At 41.7% G+C, this 21,635-nt stretch overlaps 1 pseudogene; it reads left to right on the top strand.

Annotated features, from left to right (window-relative positions):
• The first annotated feature begins 331 nt into the window (after positions 1-331).
• Positions 332-21,635, top strand: part of LOC101611518 — a 30,183-nt pseudogene continuing 8,879 nt past the window's right edge.

Genomic DNA, 21,635 nt, shown 5'->3' with positions numbered 1-21,635 from the left:
AAGTCTTGACAGTGCTGGTCCCACCGTGGCTGGTAGCATCCTGAAGGGCAGCAGAGACGCGGTCACCCGCAGCCGGCTTCTGGGCTCAGGCGCACGTGCCCTAACCTCCCTCCGCAGAGGAGCCCGGCTCTGCACTGACTGGGAGCCGCTGCTAACCCCAAGGCCACTCCTCCTTCCCTGCCCGCTCCTGGGTGGAGCCTAGCTCCCTGCGGTGGAATTTGCCAGCCCACAACGCCAGATTCAGGTGAGCTGCACTGGGCAGAGGCAGGCTTTCCAACAATGATCTGGGAGCTGCTCTGGCCCTGGGCGCGGTTCTGCTGCTGCTGTTCCTGCGGCTTGATGCGACATGACGCTGCTGTGGGCCCAGTGGCAGGGGCGTTGCCCAGGTGAGGGTCAGAGAGGCCAGGGAGCATCCTGATCTCGCTGGCTTCGTGGCAGTCCTGGGACCTCCTCGGTTGGTGTCACCAGGACTTTTCTATGGGAGGAAGAAATCAGGGCTAATGTTGAATTCTACCTCTTTCGTGTACTGTCCTGTTCACAATATGGCAAGTTCTTGCCTTCCAGTCTAGGAAGCCCTTTCAGAAGCCCCCAAACTACCCACAAGACAGGGAGAGGTCTCTGGACTACCCCCAAGAGAACAAGAGTCACCCCCCAGGACTCTGACTTCTTCACAAACTCTCAGGGATGTCAGGCAGTACCAGTGGTCCTTGCCATGGTAAGGGGTCTGCCTCCTTGTCTCTCCTTCTCTGGGGTGTTTACCCTCTGCTTCTCACTCTACAGAACTTTTGAGACCAAATCCCATTTGACAGCAGTTACCTGCTTATGTGAATAATAGCATCAAGGATTGAAGGTGTTCTTCCTGGAACAAGATCACTCTTGGCACACTCAGGGACCTTCTTTCTCTCTCATTTTGGTCTGCCTTGCCTTTCTGTGGCTCCTTACAGCACACATGTGAATATGCTGGGTCTGCAGTGCTCAGAACTTCACACATTCCCTCTGAGCTTCAGACAACTCTTACAAAGTGGAATTCGTAGTTTTGCTTTTCCAGATGGGGAAACTGCCATCTAGACAAATTAAATGGCCTGCCCAGAGCCAGACTTCCCCAGTGGAATGTCCCTGTTCTATGAAAATACCCAAAGTGTGTGAGGAAGCTGGCTGATGGCTCACATGATGGTATCTCATATTTTACATGTGGGCTTGTTTGTTTGCTTGTTTGTTTTTGGGTTTTAGAGGTCAGGTCTCACTCTAGCCCAAGCTGACCTGAAACGCACTCTGTGGCTCCAGGTTGGCTTTGCCATCAGGGTGATTCTCTTGCCTTAGCCTCTTGAGTGCTGGGATTAAAGGCACAAATTCCACATTGTTCCAGAAAAATGTATGGCATGATCCCAATGTATGGTAAAAGGTAATTGCAGTGCATGCATGTGAAGAAAGCTCAGGTTTCAGCTGACTGTAACCTCAACATAAGACAAGTGGCTGCCCGGAAAGACTAGAGGTCCTGGCTGCCTTATTAAGGCTCAGTGTCTGAGGCAACAACTACAAACCTTGTCTCTGGGCTGAGGACTGAGGACACAGCAAAGGGTTGACACAGTCTGAGCCTCACCTTATGAACTGCACGTGCTTGGAGAGAAGGGAAGTAGTGACAGCATCTGATTCTGCTCTGCACTGTTCAGACCCTCCAGCGTCCTGTGTCCAGCACTTCATTTAGTAGGAGCATTGACCAATGGGTCCCGGGCAGAGGGGGAGAGCAGAGTAAAGAAACCCGATTCCGTGTCATGTTAGGACAGATAGCAGAACCTGGGCATATTTAGCCTTAGAGAAGCCAGCCAGGACAAGATTTTGGGAAGACATGACAGCTGACTTCAAGTACATGAAGGAGGGCCATGTGCATGAGAGGTTGGCTCATTCTTTCTCATACTAGATAACACGACTGCTGTCTGAGGTCAGTGCAAGGTAGAGGCAGACAGCATGAAATAGAAGAATGAATTCTTGCATGATTCCACTGGTTCAAAATGAAAAGATAATCAGTTTCAGCCTCTTGGAAGAAAATCAGGTGGATAGTCAATTTGGTGGATAGTGGAGAGAATTCTCAAGCTGGGTTTGGCATTCAACTCTAAGGTTTCTGATGAGATTGTGTGTTCAGAGTGGCATGACCATTGACTGAACTCTAGGTTTCTATTTAACACTTAGATTTGGCTTTGTGAGGCTCTTTCTAGGTGTCTGTATGGTCAGATTACAATAATTATGTGTATAAATATGTCAAAGAACAAATAAATGAAGAAGAAAAAAAAAAAAAGAAATGGTGTATGCTGTGTTTTCTCCATACTGAAAGAGGTTACAAAACCACGGGCTTTTCCTTATCTTTTTTTCCCTAAAGGAGTTCCTTCTCTAGATCCCTGTCTTTCTTAAACCTGACTCCCTCCCTAGATCTCTTCCTCCCTGAAGGAGTTCACCTTCCTACAAAAACAAACAGACAAAAAAACAAAACAAAACAAAACGCCCAGAGCAGCGTCACCAGGTGGCACAGGTGTCTTTGTCCTTCTCTTCTGCTCTATAATAAAATCTTTCTAACCTTTACCCTCTGGCCAGTGATTATTGGAGATACTTGTGAACCAGAGTAGAGGTCAAAGCAATTTCCTAACTTTTATATTAATATGAAACTATTAACCGAAACCAATGACCAAAGCCCTCAGGCTCCTTTTTACTGATGGGAGCTGACAGGTCTAAATCCTGTCTTATGGCTCCTTGGCTAACCAGTCCACTGACTCTGCAAGCACAAGCCACTGAGCATGCTAGTTCTTGTTTCCCCCACATACTAGTGGACATGCAACATTGAAGACAATGATTCTCCCCCAGCAAGCAGGCACTATCAATAACTCCTCATGGAGGGATGGGGACCCCAGAGCCCCTCCTCTGTCAATGACAGAATGGTGACGACCCTATCTTATGAGGTCTTGTGGAAGTTGCCATGGCTGTGAGTTCATGACCATGTCGTGTCCAGGCAAAAGAGTTCCACAGCTTTCTTCCCCACCCTCTAGCTCTTACCTTCTTTCTAAACCACATTGGTGTTGTTCCCTGTGCCTTGCTGGAAGATTACATAGATGTCCTATGTAGAACTGAGGACTCAGAAGTCACTTATTTTGAGTACTTTGATCAGTTTTGACATTTGAGATTAACCATAGCCCACTGTAATCAGGAAACTTTTTCTGCAGAAGACTGAGAGCAGCATTATCTGTGGACATAAGCATAAATGTCTAGAAGCCAATTTTCTTAGCATACTTGAATTTTTAAGCTCCAAATATCAGGTCTTGATAGTCAATGTATGGTTTTAAAGTTTATTTAATTTTTCATTGATGTTTTGCTGCCCTTTGGTGTGGGGGTATCATACCCCACGTCCCTTCTCCTTCCTCACCAGAATGGGAGCTGACTGACATGGTGGTGTGGGTGATGGAGCATCAAGTGGCATTGGCGAGGAGCTGGCTTTCCAATTGTCTAAACTAGGAGTTTCTCTGGTGCTTTCAGCCAGAAGAGTGCCCGAGCTGGAGTGGGTGAAGAGAAGGTGCCTGGGTGAGTAAATCCCAAACAGCACCTGTGCTTCCTAGAAGTGAGTCGGATTCCAGACTCAAGTGCAGCTTTGGGTGTGAGAGAGAAAGTGGGATTGCTCCCATTCATTCACCCTGGCTCAAAAGTTCCAAGTGCATTGGCCCAGACCTTTTCCTCTGTCCGCTGCTCAGTAGCTTCCCTTGCATTTCCTTCTTTTCTGCCACTTTCCTACTCTTGCTTTTCCACTGGTTCTTGGCATTAGGGAGTGACCATAAGTTTTCTTAAAAGCTGGTGGATTGTTGGTGATCAAGTACACATATCTTTGTTTTAGGGGAAGAATAGGTTGCTTCTTATCCATGACATGCTTGAACATAAGCTCTGCAATTTAATTTGGAAGGATCCTTACTCATTTTATGTCAGCTTCAATGTCATGGCTGATTACATATGATTTCTGCTACATAGAATAAAAGGAATGTCTTTTTTTCAAAATGGGAAATGTAAGTAGCATATTACACAGAGAATGATGCCCTGTGGGGAGGTAGGGTCAGAAGCCAAGGTTGATTATGGTATCTGGAATCTGTCATCTTGAGATCTATGCAACTGCATGTCTCCCTGAGACCCAGGGAAACATCCATCTGCTCTCATCTCCAAAGGGTTAAGGCTGGGAAGTAGGAGGGGAGATGGAGAAGATTCCCCTCACACAAGGAAAGAGTGAAGAAAGGTAAGGGACTAAGAATGCCAAAGGAGCTAAGAGATACTTACACACATATTTCAGGCTCATTAGATGAATCAATCATCCAATTACAATGAGATTCATCCCATGACTTTGGTGTGTATAGGGACCTGATTGGTTGTTGGGCCCAAGAGGAACAATGCCTCAGGATAGGCCTACCCATGGGGTTAGGCCCTGGAAATTGAGGAAGAAAGAGAAAACTTGCTGGATAGGGTAGAAGGCTATTGTCCTGCCAGGGCAATGGAATCATTGTTTTGGTGGGCCAGCTCCTAGCTACTACTACCAGGAGAAAACGCCTTTCCTCTTAATCCATACTGGCAGAAGGGTATGATGGGAGAAGATGCTCACCCCATGGGAACCTCTCTGACACCTAATTCCAACTCTTGCCTCCTAACCTACCCCTTTCTATATATAACACTGTTTTGCATAGGAGGATTGTTCTGATATGAGTATATCACCAGACATAGGGATGTTTTCCCCAAAGATGGGCAGACAAATCTCACAGAACATGACAACAAGCCAAATTTCAGAAAGACAAGTTTGTCTTCAAGTATACTATCCAAATATTTTGTCCTAAGGACAATTTTTATTAAAATAAAATACTGTTAGAAAAATTTATACAACCTTCTTCTAGCACCCTTCTTTGCCCCCCTCTCCCATCCCCAACACTGAACGCCTTCTTTCCTTCTCTTCCTTCTTCTACATTGATGTCTATTTTTTTCTTTTGCCCTTTTCCATAATCCATGACAGGTCTTGTACAGATAATAATAACTACAACAACCAATTTGTGACCAGAAAATAGCATTTCAAAGCACTTTTCCCCTTACTGTATAAAAAGGAGAAAGTAAGATCTGCATTTCATCTTTCCATATTTCCTGACTACAGACATAAAATGTCACTAACTATTTCATGATCCTGCTGCCACACTTTTCCCACCATGATGGGCTGTATTCCTTCAAATTGTAAGCCAAAATTAATCCTCCCCACATAGTTCCCCTTTCCAGGCATTTCATCACAGCAATGAGGAAAGGTACTAATACAGTTGGACTAGAAGGAGCTTGACTGAATGATGGCCTGAGTTCCCTACTAATGTGTTTATGTGTCTCAATTGAGAGAATGGTAACTTAAAAGAAAAAGATATACTTGTTTTGCCCCTTGACCTGAGAGACAGAAGTTCCCATGAAATGGCTACCAAAGTTGTTCTTAAGGAGTTTGGAAGAGTGAGTAGAAATTTTTATTTATAGACCATGAATCATGTTGCTTTGTTGGGCTTGATGTAACTGCCAAAGAGATTCCTTCCTATGATGCTCATTAAAATGGGTTCTTGGAGCTGGGCTGCTTGCATTAAGACCATGCCTATAACTTGGACCTTATATTGTTGGTCTTGGACTAGGTAACATGTACTTCTCATACCTCTACAGGTGCCATTTCTTCTATGAAGAATGCAAAATTCACTGTTGCTTTACATTTAGAACTTTTGTTACAGTCCATAAAAAGTTACTTAAAATGAGAATTCCATTGGTGAATTCTCCTTATTTTGTCTTTTCAATGTTGACTTGTGGAAATATGACATTGTTGCAGTGATTCTTCAAGTAAATAATAAAACTAGTCATTTCTACAAAAGTCCATAAACCAATCCAGAAGATTTCTCCAGAAGGCCCTCTTTCTGATTTTATTTAAATAGATTGATATCCTGTTCAACAATGGTGGAGTAGCCCAATATTATTTCATTCAAGATGCCAACCAGGATGTGTTCAAGGATCTAATAGAGGTGAACTACTTGGGGACAGTGTGTTTGACAAAGTGTGTTCTTCCTCATATGATGGAGAGGATGCAAGGGAAGATTATTATCGTGAATAGCCTTGTAGCACGTCTGTACCCCTTTCCAGTGGATATTGTGCCAGCAAACATGCTCTTAAGGTAAGGTTGCTTGAACTCAGTTCTTCCAGCACTAACAACAATTTGCATGAGGTATTTGGTCGTCAGTGGGGTTAGCAGTTATCATCTCTGTGCGGGGACAAAACACCTGACCAGAAGCAGCTTTTGGAAAGAATAGATGAATTTCTGGCTTATGGTTTCAAGGGGAACTTTCATTACCATGGGGAAAGCATGGCCAGAGCAGACATCTGGGTGTTACATCACCACAGTATCAGGCAAGAAAGAGAGACAGTACTTACTAGCACTGGCAAGCAGGGCTGAGCTAGGATATCCCAAGGTTGCTGCTCCCAGTGACAAAGCTCCTCCAGGGAGGCTCCACCTCTGAAAGGCTGCATCATCTGAGGATTGAGTATAAAATCTTAATCACAAACACATGAGGTAGTGGGGGACATTAAAACCATTACATGCTTCCCTTAGTCCCCATAGATTCTTGGTGGTTTCATGATGCGAAATACCTTCAGTGCAACTTTCGTAGTCCTCATAGTCTTTACCAGTTCCGACACTGAGCAAAAGTCTGATGGAGGTCTGGAGAGATGGCTTAGCGGTTAAGCACTTGCCTGTGAAGCCTAAGGACCCCGGTTCAAGTCTCGGTTCCCCAGGTCCCACGTTAGCCAGATGCACAAGGGGACGCACGCGTCTGGAGTTCGTTTGCAGAGGCTGGAAGCCCTGGTGCACCCATTCTCTCTCTCCCCCTCTATCTGACTTTCTCTCTGTGTCTGTCGCTCTCAAATAAATAAATTTTAAAAAAAATTTAAAAATGCTTAAAAAATCTCCGATAGAGACTTAAGAGAGTCTAACTGTGAGCCCTGTAAAATCAAAACACAAGTTTCAAACCTCCAGTACATAATGGCAAAGAGCAAGCCTTCACATTGCAAGAAAGAGTACTGGCAGCATAGCAGTACATTTTGGGCCAATGTAAGGTTGAAAAGTAGTAGTATAAATGTCAAATACTGCAGTTCCATGCATAGCATGATGAAATCCCTTGGGTTCCCAAGGCTTGGCCAGTTCTGTTTCTACAACTGTGCTGCCTGCAGCCCAGGAAGAATCCATTATAATCCACAACTTTTTCTTGGCAGCTATCCCATAGTCCTGACGCTCCCCATATCCTGGGTTTCCCCTACATCTTGCAGTTTATCATTACAGCTACCCATGAGGGCTACACAGGACCTCCTTGCAGGTACCTTCCCTCTGCCTCACACTATCTTACCTCTGCAGAGATCCAGAATCGCAGCTCCATACAATGACCTTATGTGCTTCCACACAGGGATTTCAACTCTGTTTCACATGCCACATCTCAGTGGAAGCTTCTAGAACCAATTCATCTTGATACAATGGTCTTACTGGGTCTTCAAACAGGGGTTTCAAATATGCTTCACATGCCACATCTCAGTGGCTCCTAGAACCGGTCAACTTCATACAATGGCCATACTGGGCAACAAGGATTTAACCCTGCTTCACATTGCCCAGGAACCATTTCTAAAAATCAAAACAATGTTGCACATCCAATGAGCTTTCCTTCCTAGTATTTGTTATACTCTATAGTACCAGGAAGGCTACCAAATTTGTTAATACAAGGGGGGAATAAATCTTGACCTTGAAGAACAGCATGCTCCTTTAGCAATCTTCCTTCAAGCCTTCCTTAGAGCCACCTTGTAAATAGAATTTGTATTCTACTACTCATTTGAGCCTTCTATGGCTTACCCTCAGGCCATAATATCCATTGTTTCAATATACAGCAATTGGCCCACACTTAATGGTGGTAATCAGCTGAAAAACTGCAGCTTCAGTAACCTAAAACCAGTCTCTGTACCTCAAAATGCAAACATGCATAATTTTTCCTGTGATAAGCCATACATCTTTCAGATCATTCTCTTCTACACCTTTTATCAAGTACACTTGTCCATTCCTTTTAAAGTCAACCTTGATAATAATCTCTGGGCATGGGCAGTAGAATGCAGTCAGCCTTTCCACCAGTAGCCAAGTTCCAACAAGGTCTTCTCCTTCCCTTTTGAGACTTCATAAGCCAAACCTTCACAGTCCACAATTCCCTCTTCATTTTGCATTTTCAAACTCTCACTAAGACAGCTTATCAAGCTCTGCTTACAACACTGCAAGGCTTCTCCAGTCTAAAGTACCAAGTTCTTACACATCCTACAAACACATTCCAAAACCCACAGGGTCAGAATCATCTCAGGAAGGGACCCCACTTCTCAGTGCCAATTTTAGTATTACAGTTACTTTTCATTACTGGAACAAACATCCAACCAGAAGCAGCTTATAGGAGGAAATCATTCATTTTAGTCATAGAATCCAAGGTAAGTTCCCTTATGGTGGAAGAAGCTGGCTCATTTCCATCAATCCATAGCAGAGACAGGAAAAACAAAAAACAAAAGCCAAGGAGCTGGATAGATGGCTCAGTAGTTAAGGCGCTTGTCTGCAAAGCCAATGGACTCAAGCTTGATTCCCTAGTACCCACATAAAGCCAGATGCTTAATGTGGCACATGCATATGGAGTTTGTTTGTAGTGGCTAAAGGCCCCAGTGTTCCCATTCTCTCTCTCTTTCTCACTTTATCTGCCTCTCTCAAATAAATAAATTAACTAATTAACAACAAAATCCAGCAAGCATCAACAGCCAAAGCTACAACTTGGCTCTGAACATAGTTTAGGTCTGTACTTAAGATCCAACCCCCAGGAACGCTCCCTCCTGCAGGCCTTTACTTGATGAAGACTTAAGTTACAAGCTTAATCAAAAGTCCCTCAGGCTATGAGGGACATGCATTTATGTTCAAACAAGCACAGTTACCTTTGCATTGCTAGAACAAAATGTCTGACCAGAAGCAGGTCATGAAATGAAAAGGGTTTCTAGTTTTGAGGGGAAGGTTCTGTCCTGGAGGGAAAGAATAGCATGAGCAGACAGTCTGTGTTACAATTGTATTGTCCCAGCAACAAGAACATAATTGCTGTAGTGGATGAACCTTCAAACCAGGCACATTTACGGGAAGTAGGGATTTATTTAGGCATACAGACTTGAAGCCAAGCTCCATGATAACATAAGGTGGACAACAGCAAGCAGAAGACTGTTCTAAACACTGGCAAGGGGAAGCTGGCTGTAACACTCATAAACCGTCCCTCAACAATACATCACCTCCAGGAGACTCCAATGCCCAAATTGTCCCCTAGCATTCAGAACACTTGAGTTTATGGGGGACACATAAATCAAACCAATATGCTTCCCCTTGAAAATGTAAGTATGAATAAACCTTTATCTCCCACAAACTGCTTCTGGTCAGGTATTTTGTCACAAAAGAAAGTAATTGCTGCAAAATTCATCCCGTATCAACTTCATACTCAAACATAACACTTTTTAAAATTTTTTTTAATTATTATTATTTTATTTATTTATTTATTTATTTATTTATTTATTTATTTATTTGAGAGCGACAGACACAGAGAGAAAGACAGATAGAGGGAGAGAGAGAGAATGGGCGCGCCAGGGCTTCCAGCCTCTGCAAACGAACTCCAGACGTGTGCGCCCCCTTGTGCATCTGGCTAACGTGGGACCTGGGGAACCAAGCCTCGAACCGGGGTCCTTATGCTTCACAGGCAAGCGCTTAACCGCTAAGCCATCTCTCCAGCCCAAACATAACACTTTTAACTTGTAATCTTTTCCCCCCTTGGCACCATACTTTAATGGTCATCTCATATTGCAAAATATGTTCAATCCAACTTCAAAAGTCCTCATAGTTTTTGCCAGTTTGGATACTGTTCGAAAGTCTCTGAGGCAGTCTCTTGACTGTGAGTTCTGTGAAATTAAAACACACGTTACAACTTCCAATGTATAATGGCACCTGATAAGCATTCCCATTCCAAAAATAGAGGAATGGGAGTATAGTAAGGAATGATTATATCAAAGCAAGACTAAAATCCAGCAGGGCAAATACCACATGCTGGGATTCATACCTTGCATCTTGGGCACATGATGAAATACTCTCCTGGGCAGGTCTGCCTCTCCAGCTATGGTACCCATTGCCTTTCTCTGGGGCATGATCTTCCCTGATATTGTCATTTTCTTTGGTGGATATTCTAGGGATATGACATCTCCAACATCCTGGGGTGTCCCTTGCAAGTTAGGATTAACCTTTACTGCTGAATAAAGTGGCCTCATAGGGCCTCCGTTCAGTATCTTTGACCCTGCCTCACATTGCTTGGTCTTACCTCAGTGGAATTTTGGAGCCATAGTTCTATCCATGATTTTCTCCATCTTGCACTTTTCATGCTTCTAAAACCACTACCATGTGGATGACATTACTAAGTTATACTTCCAGATTGACACCTGGATATATTTTTATGTAGGTTTGGTGGAAGTACACTCAGGTCCTCATGCTTGTATGGCAAACACTTTCATGACTGAGTTATATCTCCATCCTCTACAAAGTTGTATTTTTAATAGAGTTTGCTTACTTCACTGAAATTTGACCCTTGTTGCTATAATTGAATATAATAACAGGTATCTTCAAAATAATTATAGATTATACAATAACATCTATGGTAGTTTGAATATATGTCCCACATTGATTCAAATGTTAAAATTAAACTTATAACATGGACCCTCAGCTACTTGGCTGGAGGAGATGTCACTGGGGGGTGGATCCTGGAGTCTAGCCCTAGGGTGTGTTTAGGAGCAGATCTGATTCCAATCAGAAGGTGTGAGAGAGAAAGTCTGTGCTCTGGGGGGATGTGTGTGTGTGTAGGTGCTGGTGTTTTGCTTGCTGCAATTTTTTTTCTCTCTTTGGATGCATAGAAGTAAGCAGCTTCTGCCATTGATGGAATTACCCCTGGATTTGTAAGTTGAAATAAACCCCTTCCTTCCATAAACTGTTTCTGGTTTGGTTGCTCATTGCAGCAACATGGATTTGACTATGACAGAATTTGGTTCCAGAAGAGTGAAGTCATTACTGTGATGAATCTGACCATATGTATTTTGGTCTTTGAAACTTGTGTGCTAGAGGAATGTAGGTAGACTTGATACTTGGAAATGAATCTGACTATGTGGATTTTGGCCTTTGGAACTTGTGCTGGAGGAATGTGGATGGACTGCAGAAGCCTCACAATGTTGAAGCCAAGTATAACAGGCTTTTCTGCCAAGAGCTTGAAAATGCTAAGTGCAGAGAGAATTGTGTGAGCTTGTGAACTTTCAAAGAGAAGAGATAGTAGAGAGCTTTGTTGGAACTGGACTACTGGCATAAGAGCTGGCTGCATTCTACTATTCATGTCCACAGAGTTTGATCAACGTTGAATTGGAAAGTAATGTACTAATGTGCTTAGCAGAAGATATAGAACTGAAAAGTATAAGACTTCAAGTTGGAAAAATTCAATCAGATTTAAAATTTCAGGAACAGAGATTAGGTTTAGGTTACTGAAGCTGCTATTGTGAAGCAGATGAACTAGGGAACTCACAAAAAGGATTTACTCTCTCTCCTGCCCTTCTCTCCTTCCCTCCTTCCCTCATTTCTTTCTCCCTTCTTTCCTTCTTTCCTTCCTTTCTTTCTTCCTTCCTTCCTCTTTCTTTCTCTCTTTTCAGTTTTCTTCTGAAGCAGGACTCACTCTATCTATGATTGACTTGGGACTCACTTGCCTATGAAGTCTAAGGACCCTGGTTCAATTCCCCAGTACCCATGTAATACAGGTGCACAAGGTGGCACATACATCTGGAGTTTGTTTGCAGTGGCTAAATACCCCAGTATGCCCATTCTTTCTCTCTCTCTCTCTCTGTCTGCCTCTTTCTCTCTCTTAACTATATATACTAAAATCAAATTGGACAGCATCTGAGGAATTACAGGTGAGGTTGTTCTCTAGTCTCACACTGGTGGTATGTGAACAGATCTTAGATCTCTATGGAAGGACTTGGCTTTCAGATCCTGCCCTGCAGGAGGGAGAAGGCTGCTGACACTGGAGAGTAGATCCCAAGCACCAGAGCTTCTCGTTTTGCCAACAGTAAATTATACAGCAGAAAGAAGAAACCCCTGCTCCACAAAATTAAATTATCTGGAAGAAATGGATGGATTCCTAGACATATGCCACGTGCCCAAACTAAACTCAGAGAACACTAATCTCCTAAAAAACCTATCACATCCATGGAGATTGAAAAGGTGATCAAAAACCTCCCCAAATACAAAAGCCCAGTACTGGATGGCTTCTCAGCTGAATTCTATCAAACCTTCTAAGAACTGAAACCAATTTTTCTCAAACTATTCTGCATAATTGGAGACTAGGGAATCCTCCTTGACTCTTTTTATGAAGATAGCATCAATCTAATACAAAACCCAGACAACAAGGGACAAAAAATATAGGCCTATATCCCTAATGAACTTAGATGCAAAGATCCTGAACAAAATCCTTGCAAACCAAATTCAAGAACCCATCAAAAGCATTATCCACCTTGATCAAGCAGGCTTCATCCCAGGAATGCAGAGGTGGTTTAACATATGGAAATTGGCAGCGAATTACACCACATTAATAAACTGAACCATAAGAAGCACGTGATCATCTCAATTGATACAGAGAGGCCTTTGACAAAATATAACACCACTTCATGATATAAACACTGGAAAAAAATAGGTAGGGATGGATTTTATCTCAACACAATAAAGGCTATATATAAAGCTCCTAAAGCCCAAGTAATACTTAATTGGGGAAAACCCAAGAAGTTCCCACTAAGATGGGGAACAATACAGGGCTGCCCACTCTCACCACTGCTCTTCAACATAGTACTCTCCCAAGCAATAAGACAGGAGAAAGAAATAAAAGGGATTCAAATTGGAAAGGAAGAAGTCCAATTAGCCCTATTTTCAGATGACATGATCCTATAAATAAGTGACTTGAAAGTCTCAATCTCAAAACTTCTAAAGGTGATAAATTCCCTCAGCAAAGTATCAGGATAAAAAAACCAATGCACAAAAATCAGTAGCTTTTCTATATGCACAGGACAAACATCCAGAGCAAGAAATCAGTGACACTGTCCCATTTTCAATAGCAACAAAAAATTTAAATATCTCGGAATAACACTAACCAAGTGTGGTGGTTTGATTCAGGAGTGCCCCCATAAGCTTAAGTGTTTTGGAGGTTTGGTTCTCCAGGTGATGGCAATTGGAAATTAAAGCCTCCTGGAGGAGTGTATTGTTGGGGGTGGACTTATGGGTGTTATAGCCAATTTCCCCTTGCCAGTATTTGGCACACTCTCCTGTTGCTATGGTCCACCTTATGTTAGCCAGGGGGTGATGTCCACCCTCTGTTCATGTCATCATTTTCCCCTGCCATCATGGAGCTTCCCCTTCAAGCCTATAAGCCAAAATAAACCTCCTTTTCCAACAAGCTGTTCTTGGTTGGGTGATTTCTACCAACAATGTGAACGTGACTCCAACAACAAGGATGTGAGAGACCTATATGATGAAAATATAAAAGCAGTCAAGAAAGAAATAGAGGAGGACTTGAGAAGATGGAAAGACCTCCCATGCTCCTGGATAGGTAGAATTAATATTGTGAAAATGGCATTTCTGCCAAAAGCAATATAAAGATTTAATGCAATATCAATAAAAAATAGGAGCATCATTCTTCACAGAGATTGAAAAAAAATGTGCTCAAAATTCATATGGAATGGCAGAAAGTCTTGAATATCCAAACATATACTCAGCAAAAAACATCTCTGGTCATATCACCATACCTGATCTAATGCTATATTGCAAAGCCATAGTGACAAAAACAGTATGGAACTGAAATAAAAATAGAAACATAGACAATGGAACAGAACCTAAGACCCATATCTTAGGGCAAACAACTACAGCTGCTTGATCTTTGACAAAGGTGCCAATAATGTAGACTGGAGAAAAGACAGCATCTTCAACAAATGGTGTTGGACAAATTGGATGACCATATATAGAAAATTGAAATTAGACCCACTCATTTTGCCATACACAAAAATCAAGCCCAAATGGATTGAAGACCTCAATATAAGACCTGAAACTCTTCAGCTACTGGAAGGCTTTAGAAGCCCAAAAGCCTCCTTCCTGCAGATTCAGGGCTCTCAGTCTCCGCATTATTCTCAGGATGGTGTTTGTTTCTTGTTAGACAAGGTGGGGCCACCAGCTCCCATGAACATCATAGACTGAACCTCCTGTTGCTTGAGCATCTCAATGTGTCCACTTCTAGCTCTCTCCCTCTCCACAGTTGCCTTGTACAGCTGTCTTCCACACAGAGACTGTCAGCTATCACAAGACTCCCTAAATTATTTTAAAGGTCCTGGACTAGCTTAGTCTCAAAAAAGGCTTTTTCTCAAGAAGGCATTTGGTCACGTTTCTCCAAAATGTGGGGAGTGACAAAATCTCTTTCTTCTCCAATTTTAACCTATCACATAGGAATAGTCACATCAAACTCTCCCCCTGAATTTCTTGCTGTGGAGAACTGTGTGTTTGTCCTTTTCTAGTACTGCTAGCCTCTTAGGCTGCCAGGCTTGCCTTGGGCAAAGTATTATGCCTGGAGCTGGGATTGAACCCATAGACTGTTTCCTCATTTTGGCTCTGTTTCCTTTCTTTTTCTTTTATGTGCTCTTCAGGTGTCCTGGAAAAATCTTTTGTAGTTTCTGGTATTATTCCGCTCTCTCTTTGATATACTGTGTTGCTAAAGAATCAAAATAATTTAAATATTTTTGAATTTGTGTATGTGTGGTGTATACATGTATGTGTGCTGTATACATGTATGTGTGCTGATATGCACGGCTGTGCACATGAGTGGAAGGCATAGGAGTGTCATCCTCTAAGGCTCTTCTGCTTATTGCCTTGATATGCAGTTTCTCATTGAAACATAAGCTTATGATTCTGGACCAACTTTTTCATCAAAAAGCCCCACAGATTCTCCTATGTCTGTATTCCTCAATACTGGGGTCACAGGCATGTTGACTATGCTTGGCTTTTTATGTAGATGTTGGGAATTGAAATCTGATCCTAATGCTTATAAAGCAAGTGCTCTTACCCAGTGAGCCATCTCCCCAGTCCTGCAACTCAAAGTTTTACAATGGGAATGGTGGAGTATACCTTTAGTCTATTCTACTTGGGAGGATGATATGAGGATCCCATGATCCCATGATTTCAAGACTAGGTTAGACAAAGCAATACATGTCTAAACACTGAACAGCAACAAATGTCCATATTAAAAACACTGTAACAGAACTGAGCATAGTAGCACATACCTGAAATTCCAGAGGTTGAAGGAGCAAGAGAATCAAGAATTCATATCAGCCTCTTTTACATAATGAATTTGATGACAACATGGGTTACATGAGATCTTGTCTCAAAAAAAACTACTAACCAACCAAACAAACAAAAGCCAGTAATAGCAACAACAACAGCCCACAAACAAACATTGTATTATAGTCTAGCATCATCTCCTTAAACAGTGCTTCTGTCACATTCTCCTATCATTTTGAAATTTCTATTACAAATATTAGATTTTCTGTAAGTCCATATCTCTTATTCTCCTACTGTATTTTCCATTCTTTCTTTTTCTTTGCTTTTCATATCAGGTATGTATTTCTTTTTTTTTTTTTTTTATTTGAGAGTGACAGACATAGAGAGAAAGACAGATAGAGGGAGAGAGAGAGAATGGGCGTGCCAGGGCTTCCAACCACTGCAAACGAACTCCAGACACGTGTGCGCCCCCTTGTGCATCTGGCTAACGTGGGACCTGGGGAACCGAGCCTCGAACCGGGGTCCTTAGGTTTCACAGGCAAGCGCTTAACCTCTAAGCCATCTCTCCAGCCCCAGGTATGTATTTCTGACCTAACCTCTAGGTTATGAATCTGCTTCAGATCCATTCACTGATATTCAGGTGTGATAGCAGATACCTTTATTTTGAAGGGAGGACTTAGTACATACCTCTCAATAAATAGCTGTAATATGGGGTTGGGAAGATGGCTCAGTGGGTAAAGCTCTTGCTGAGCAAGTCTGATGACCAGAGTTTGGATCTCCAGAGTCAACATAAAGCTGGCTGCAGTAGCAAGTATCTTTAGTCCCAGCCCTTCTAAGGTGATGTAGGAAACAGAGACTGGATAATCCCAGAAGCTTGCACACCAGCTAGCCTGGCATATGCAGTGGTGAACAACAAGAGATCCAACCTCAAAACAAAGTGAAAGGCAAGGCCCAACACTTAAGGTTGTCCATTCACCTTCACATGCATGCCATGTGTCCACACCTACACTCACATGTGAGTAGCCACACACATAATCAAATATTCACGTATATACATATGCATATATGCAAGTATGTTTTGTACATATTTATATAAACTGCCTTAACTAATTACTCAGACAAGTTTAATTGAAAATAAGACCCAAGTTTTGGGATCATAAGACTATTGCTTCACTAACAAAGACACATAAGAGACTGAAAGTGAAATGATGGAATATGATATTTTATACACACACAGAAAAAAACCTATAAACAAGCAGGAGTGCCTGTATCTAGTACTGACAAAGTAGACATCAAAACAAAAGTACATGGAATGTTAAAGAACTCCATCAAGAAAATATAATGCCAATATATATGTATATATATGTATGTATCTACATATATATATGTAGATGTAGATATATGTAGAACTTTAGAGCACCCAGTTTTATAAAATCAACAATACTGAACACAAAGGGGCAGATAAGTCCTGATCCAATCATAGTGGGTGACTCAGCATTCCACGGTCATCAATAGATAAGCCTTCCAGAAAAAAAATCATCAACAAAGAAACTTCAGAATTAAACACATCATAGACTGAATGCTCTTAACAGACATTTGCAAAACATCCCATCAAACAGCTATGGAATATACATTCTTCTCAGAAGCCCACATTTTAGGTCCAAAAGCAATTGAAGATTATTTTTGAAGTTGTATTTAGGGCATTGACTTACTAGTCATGCTCTCTGATTCACCAATAAGAAATATTGAAATAATTTTTCATGTCTTATTAGCTTACAAGAGAATGAAATTAGAATTGGTTACCTAGAGAAATTAAAGAAATACATGGAGACTGATTAAAACAATTCTCAGTGATTAGTGTTGTAAGGAAGAAATCAGGGGTGAAATATAAAAATTGCTAAATCAAATGAAACGGGAAACATAACTTACCAACACCTTTGGGAAACAGCAAAGGCAGTCCTAAGAGGGACATACATTTTAAAAAAAAATCTAAGAAATTTCAAATCAAGAACTTACTGATGCACCTCAAGGTCTCAAAGGAACAAGAACAAGTGAGAAATGAAGAAAGGTTGGAGGAGAATTGGCATTCAAAAAGTATTGTTTCTTCTCTAAACTGGAGTATATTATATACTAACAGATACTATATTTATATTAGCATGAATGCTAATGCAACTTTACAGAGATGAAAATATACAATGGAGGGCAGAAAAATAGGAGTAAAATCATAATTTCAACTATTACTAATATTATGGCAAAAGAAGCCACAATTATGATCCCTACAAAGTAATATTGAAGGACACTGTCTCATGCCCAAGCATTATTGGGCTGGAGAGATATTCAGGTGGGTAAAGTGCTTGCCAGTGGGTGCTATTGAAGAAGATACTTGACATTGAACTTGTTATCCATATATGAATCTATATACATCCACCAGCACACATGTACAAATATGATACACACACACATGACTGTGTGTGCGCACACACACACACACACACACACACACAAAGACAATGCAAGAAAAGAATTAAAAATTAAGAGTTTTTTTTGTTTTTTTTTTTTTTGGTTTTTCAAGGTAAGGTCTCACTTTAGCCCAGGCTGACTTGGAATTCTCTATATAGTCTCAGGGTGGCCTCAAACACATGGCAATCCTCCTTACCTCTGCCTCCCAAGTGCTGGCATCATCAGGCCCTGCTCTTGTTCTTTTTTTGAAATAGTTTAAAATGGTTTAATATGTGGAGGGGGGGAGGACTATAGAGATAGCTCAGCAGCTAAGGGTGCTTGTTTGTAAAGCCAGATGGCCTGGGTGTGATTGTTTGATTCCCCAGTACCCATGTAAAGCCAGGTATACAAAGTGGCACATGTGTCTGGTGTTCATTGCAGTGGCAGAAGGCCCTAATGTGCCTATACTCTCTTTCTGACTCCCTTCCTCTCTCTGTCTCTCTCACATACACACACAAATAAACAAATAAATAAATAAGTAAAATGGTTTAATGGTTCAACTAAACAGTTCACTAGATTACAGATTATAACTTTGCTAATACAAAACAAAAAATTAAAGTTACATATATTTTGTCATTTGGGGCCAAACTGTGCATACTATGTTAAAGACAGGAATGTGCCTCAGCAATCTACTGAGTCTAAAAACAAGGACCATCAACATCAGTATAATTTCCTCCCTCTGCTTTAGTGAATTTTTTCTGTACAGTCTTTAACAAGGTCCTATTTATTTATTTTTTAAACCTTTTTTTTTCTTGTTATTTATTTATTTACTTGAAAGTGACAGAGAGAGAAAGAGGCAGATAGAGAGAATGAGCATGCCAGGGCCTCCAGCCACTGCAAATGAACTCCAGACGTGTGCACCCCCTTGTGCATCTGGCTAACGTGGGTCTTGGGGAATTGAACCTCGAACCGGGGTCCTTAGGTTTTACAGGCAAGCGCTTAACTGCTAAGCCATCTCTCTAGCCCACAAGGTCATATTTAAGTGTCTGTCCTGTACCTGATATCTTGTATGAAATATTGGGTTCTTCTAACATGAGAGATCACACATCTGGGGAATGTGTTTATAAAATGATATTCCCCAAATGATGTTAGACATGATTAACAAAAGGAAAGACATTAATTTTAAAATGCAAGATGATTACATCATATCATTGCCCAGAACTTGGACCATTCAGATTCCCTGCAGACAACTCCACTGCAAAAAGTTGGAATAGTGGAAGTGAAAACTGGGCGGGACTATTAGCAGTTATTTAATTTGAAACCCTGATCGAACGGATTAGGAAAATCAGTTCATGTTTGTGTTACTCGTGTTTAGAGCAAAGAAACTCCTTGGGGTTCTGGTTGGGCATAGTTTAGGGGTTAGAGTGCCAGGAACTTTAATTCCCTAAATCACTGTCGCTTGAGCTCTTGTCTTATGACTAGCAAAGAACTGACAGTGTAGACACACAGATGGAGAAGTTATGAAAGAATTATTTTAGGAAAATAAAGCAGATGGTAAAGTACAAATGCTCTCAAGCTGGGAGGGATCTTCCCACAAAATCATCTTGGCGACTTGGGTCAGGTTTTCTTAAAACCTCAGAGTTGTAAAAAAAATCCAGTTGGGATGAACTTCATTAGTTAAGTCAAAATTTACATGAAATGAGAGAAGACAGACTTGGAAAGACCCTGTAGGCAGGAAAAAAAAAAAAAAAATCCCAGGTGAGAAAGACAGACTAGGAAAGACCCCGGGGACAGGACAAATGTTCCAGGAAACATTAAGGAGGAAGAACCAAGAAGCTGTTCCTGACCACCACCTTCAGGGTGGTCTAGCTGCAGACTGGAGCTGCCTTCCAGTCTGCGCAGGTGAGGTTGACATCCGTGTTCTTTGGGGCCCATGTCTGTGTTACAAGGGCTAACAGTTAACAGATTTCCTGAATCTAAGAAGAGATTGTGCACTTACACTTTGAACAGTGTTGGGACTGCTAAGAATGTGGTGACTTTTGAAGTTTAACGGGATGCATTTTGTATTATGAGATGCCCCTACAACTATGAGTCAGTGGATGGAAGATTATGACATAAAATGGTGTGGTTGACTGTTATGGTGACAAGCAGTAATGTTTAAGTACTGATGGAATTTAGAATCACAATGGAAACAAACTGGGCTTATCTGTGAGGGAGTTTAGGTTAGGTTAATTGAGGTGGGAAGACCCACTGTAAATGTGCATGGCACCATTCCACGGGCTGAGATTACTGGACTGTATAAAAAGGAGAAAGGAAATAGGCATGCCATCTCTCTCTGTTTCCTGACTGCAGACGTGATGTGATCAGCTGCCTCACGTTCCTGTAGCTGTGCCTACAGCACCACGCTGTACTGTGTCCTCTCCAACTGTCAGCTGGAATTAACCCTTACTCCATAGTTTGCCTTTGCCAGGTATTTTTTCACAGTACTGAAGAAAATAATAGATACAGGTGGTGTAGGAAGCAGTTTTACTGAAGTATGACATGTCTTCTATGCTAATGTGTTTATTTATCTTAATTTAGAGAATGGGAATTTAAAAGCAAAAGATATACTGGTTCTATCCCTTGACCTGGGAGACAAACGTTCCCATGAGATGGCCACCAATGTCATTCTTCAGGAGTTTGGGATGACCATTATTAATTTAGAGAGAATTGAAAGGGTGTAGACCCTCTTATAGTCTAACGTTAGTGGGAGTTTGACAATGGAAAGCAGAATCATTAGCTGGGTATGATTCTGACTTGTTTCCCAATTCCAGATATGGTTTCCTTTCCACTGAATGGATCAGTTAGCCAATCCAAGAGCAGTTGGTTACCCAGCATGGCTGTGTGCCACTTTTGCCTTTGTGTGAGCATCATGTAAGGTTGTTTGCTTCTGAGTCACTTAGACTTTTGAGTTGCTTGGACAGATGTTGGCCACTTTCCCCCAGTTGCTCATGTAGTGACTTCCAGCACTGATGGGCTAATTGTCTGGGGACTGGCTTTCCTCTGGAACCTGACCAGGTCTCTCCGTGGTCTGTGCTGACAGTGTATGGTGTCTTCAGCAGAAGGCTGTTATCACTAATCTGTGGTGGGTAATCAAGTGCTCTGACACAATTCTGTTTTGTTTGTTTTGGGATAGCTACTAGGTCTCCCTGATCAACAGCTCATTGTGGGTGTAGATCATACCCTGGTATAGGGAATTGCAGGCCAGCACCAAGGGGAAAGAAAAAAGAGAGAAGAAAGAGAAACAGGATAAATTTAAGGTTAGATTTCATCTCACCCTCTCCAGGGCCCTTCACTTCAGGTCCTCCCCCTAAGGTCTTCTTGAGGGTTCCACCATTTAGTCTGACTTACAGGAAATAGAATTCTATGATACCAGTACAATTTGGGTTCAGTTTTGTGTCCCCCACACACACCCAAGCCTTACCCTCCCTATTGTCCAAGCCTCAAGATACTATTCAGTTATGTCAGCACTTGGGCTGATCTAGGTTAGGAACTGCAGATGACTGAGATCATGTGACAGTTGCCTTTCTGTGATGGTGGATTATGTGAGTTCACTCAGAATGATCTGTTCTAAGTTTGATCATTTTTATACAAATTTCAATGTGTCATTTTTTTTTTCTTATTGTTGAATAGAACTCCATCCTGCAGATATACCACATATTAGTTATCCATTTGTCCAAAGATGGGCACCTGGGTTGATTCCAGT

This window comes from Jaculus jaculus, chromosome 7 (genome assembly GCF_020740685.1).
Source record: "Jaculus jaculus isolate mJacJac1 chromosome 7, mJacJac1.mat.Y.cur, whole genome shotgun sequence".
Classification (NCBI taxonomy): Eukaryota; Metazoa; Chordata; class Mammalia; order Rodentia; family Dipodidae; genus Jaculus; species Jaculus jaculus.
The sequence above is the reverse complement of the archived record's forward strand: the minus strand, read 5'-3'. Positions and strand labels throughout refer to the sequence as shown.